Here is a 3,594-nt window from a genome sequence, read left to right as displayed (position 1 = left end):
TTTTTTTTTTTTTTTTTTATTTTATTTTATCTCATACCTTTATTCTTCTTAATCCCAAGAGGGTGGGAACCCTTTTACAACCTGGTGCCTCCTAAACAGAGATACACCTACAATGGTAACAAGAAAAAGATTACAACCAGCTTAGAAGCTTACAAGAGTTACTGAAATAAACGGAACCAAGAAGGAGTCCGAAGGTGATGATATTCTCTGAGCTCGTGACAAACGATCGAGGTGACACCGAATAATGCTTTTAACTTTAAGAAGCCAGGTTGGAGCCGTGATAAAAGTGTTGGTATGAATACGAGAGTTGCGTTCCTTCTAGATTATGTAAACCGAAGCTTGACACGCTAGCCGAAGAATCAAAGCTGTGTTTTTGTCTCTGCAAGGATTCTTCAGCCATGTAACACCATCCTCAAACACAGCATGAGGAGAAACATCGGCTCGTGTCGTGAAATACTTCCAAATCTCCGAGGAATAATCACAATCAAAGAAAAGATGCTATCGAGACTCATCGTGAGTGTTGCATAGCAAACAGAGAGAAGGTACCACTAGTCCCCAACTGCGAAGTCGATCTCTCGTATGTAACCTGTGTCGAGAGTTGAGCCAAGCAATAAAAGCATGCCTAGGAATCCTTCCTTTGAACCAAACCGCCTCATACCAAGAAACTCGTGGTCCAGGAGGATTCAAATAAGACCAAGTTTTCGAAGTAGAGAAAGTATCCGAGGCCACAACATCACCAATCTTCCAGAGAAACACATCATGCCCTGCATCCGGTTGTGAGTTCACTATCGTCGGGAGAGGAAGACACTCTTTTAAGAGAAGAACAATGGGGTTGCGAGTACGACAATTAGATATCCACCATTGGCCTTCTCTAACAGCGTCTGCTACCGTAGCATCCTGGTGAAGCCCTGCAATGCGAGGACCCATTTCTCCCGTGATATCCAAGAGAGGTCCCAAGGATGTCCAATTATCCTTCCAAAAGCTGCAAGTAGAACCCGATATCACCTCACACACGATAAAGGATCTCACTATAGGGCAGAGCTTGCACAAGTCCAACTCCCTGAGACTGATGCATCTAAATCCCAGAAATTCCGGTGACCTATAAGATGCCTCCGAATCCATGCAACCCAGAGAGAACCACTCATCGCAAATACCATCCAGATGAGCTTGAGAGCCAAAACCTTATTCCAAGCCGTGAATCTTTTAAGGCCTAAACCTCCACATTCCTTGGGCGAGCAAACAGAATCCCAAGCAACCTTTGCACCTCTAGCTGAATTTGGAGCACCTTTCCATAAGAAGGCGCACACATGCTTTCAATCTCCTCCATGCAGTTATTGGGAAGAATAAAGATCGATGCCCAGAAAGTAATGGTGGAGTAGATAACAGACTGAATCAGCTGAAGACGTCCAGCAAAGGAGAGATGCTTGACGGTCCAAGCTGAGAATATTTTACGAATGCAATCCAGTAGAGGGTGGTAGTCCTGCTTCCTCAGTTTTTTGGAGGTGAGTGGCACTCCTAAATACCTGACTGGGAAGGAACCCTGTTGAAGGCCAGTAGAGTTTGCCAGCGACTGACTCGCTTGGGTACTATCTCCATCAAGGAATAGTGCCGTCTTGTCTCTGTTAATGCCGAGTCCTGAAGCTTGCTTAGAATGATCAAGGATCTCAAGAATAGCCAGCAACGATCTCTCACTTCCATCAAAAAAGATGAGAATATTATCCTCAAAGCTTAGATGAGTGATCGACACACATAGGATGAGGAGCAAAGGAGTTTTCAACCACTCCCTTATCCAGCTTTTTTGCGAGGACGTCCATTGCAAGAACCAACAGGAGTGATGAGATGGGGTCTCCTTGTCGAAGGCCTTTTTTCCCAGGGAAATAGCCAATCAACTCTCCATTAAAGGTGATGCTGAAAGATGTAGACGTGTAACATTCTCGCAGCCAGGCAATGAATATTGGTGGAAGCTCTATTGCTTGGAGGATGTTGGAAAGAAAATCCCAATTGAGGCTGTCATAGGATTTCACTAAATCCACTTGCAAACATCCTCTAGTGGTCGGTCCCGAGGCATGAAAGTTAGTAACCAGTTCCGAAGCTAGTAGCACATTCTCGCATAGGTGGCGTCCTTGAACAAAGCCCACTTGGTTACCCTGAACAGCATCAACAATAAAGGTCTTGAGTTTCTGCCTTAACAATCTCGCAATGATCTTATAAACTGTCGTGCAACAAGAGATTGGTCTGAACTTGGAGAGTTGATCCGTCCCTGGAACCTTGGGGATCAAAGTGATGGCGGTTGCGTTAAAACACCTTGGGAGGTGACCTGAGATAAAGAAGTCCTTCACCGCTGCTACCACATCTTTGCCAACTACATCCCACGCCTCCCAGAAAAACTCTACTGGAAACCCATCATGGCCGAGGGCTTTACTCTTTGGCATAGTAACCAGAGCTCTCCTAATTTCAGCATCAGACGGAACCTACACCAAGCTATCAGCTAACTGAGGTTCACATCTGAATTGAGTTAAAGCTGATATATCGTCTATTGACATAGGCTGAACTCCAATACTCTCCGAGCCTAACAGATTGCGGTAGTAAGCCACCAACATATCCTTAATCTGATCCATATTGTGAATTCTCTCGTCATCATCAGCTCTTAGATACTTAATGCAGTTACGACCTTGATTTGCAACCACTGACTTATGAAAATAGGTCTTAAGCCACCAACTTACTTAAGACCTGACATTTTCTTATCTCGAGTTACAGGAAAAACCCAAATCAAGCCCATAAAGTTCCCGACAATAACCCTACACACCCACTTGCTCAGATCCACAAACATGTAAAGAAATCAAAACCGTAAGAGAAAACTTAAAATTTACCTCATTGGAATGAGAATCAATACACGACTTTTTCTTCTACCTCGATTTCAAGTAGCGATTTCACCAGATTACCCTTCTGTAGTCTCAATCATTTCTTTTCTCAAAGTAAACTTTAAGTGAAATAGGAGGTTTTTTCTTTACCACAGATCTATAACCGATTTATTTTTAACTTTTTAGTTGTTATTGTCGATTCAGTTTTTGTGTAAGGGAAAATGAGCCGGGTTTAAATATAATTTACACTCATTTTAATTTGATCCATGAAGAATAGCTAACCGGGTCGGGTCTTGGATATTGGATTTGGGTCGGTACTTATTAAACGGGTTCAGTTATGGGTCTCGTTTACACGTCGGAGATCGGCAACCAGTTACCCAAAATTCTATATCAATGATGTTAAACAGATGACCTTATATACCTCATACATGTGGTGATGCAAAAAATTTAGTTGGTGTACTTGAGTAGACATTAGTTTAATTCGTATATGTAGCCATGTGTTCCGCAATAGTCAGTGTAGCTCATAATCTTTTTTCCTTTATGTTATTATGGCTTCAAGCTTTGTATCAACATTACATTGTTGGATAAGCTTGAGGATTAAGTTAACCGAGCAATGGTTAAGGGTGATAAGGAAAGTATATTTGAGAGATATTCAAATATACATATTGGAGTTATAGGAGATATCTAAATAAGTTATGTTTCCTAATTGTTTTTGGAAAAGTGTCTTTGAGGT

Source organism: Camelina sativa, chromosome 4 (genome assembly GCF_000633955.1).
Source record: "Camelina sativa cultivar DH55 chromosome 4, Cs, whole genome shotgun sequence".
Classification (NCBI taxonomy): Eukaryota; Viridiplantae; Streptophyta; class Magnoliopsida; order Brassicales; family Brassicaceae; genus Camelina; species Camelina sativa.
Note: the sequence above shows the minus strand (reverse complement) of the source record.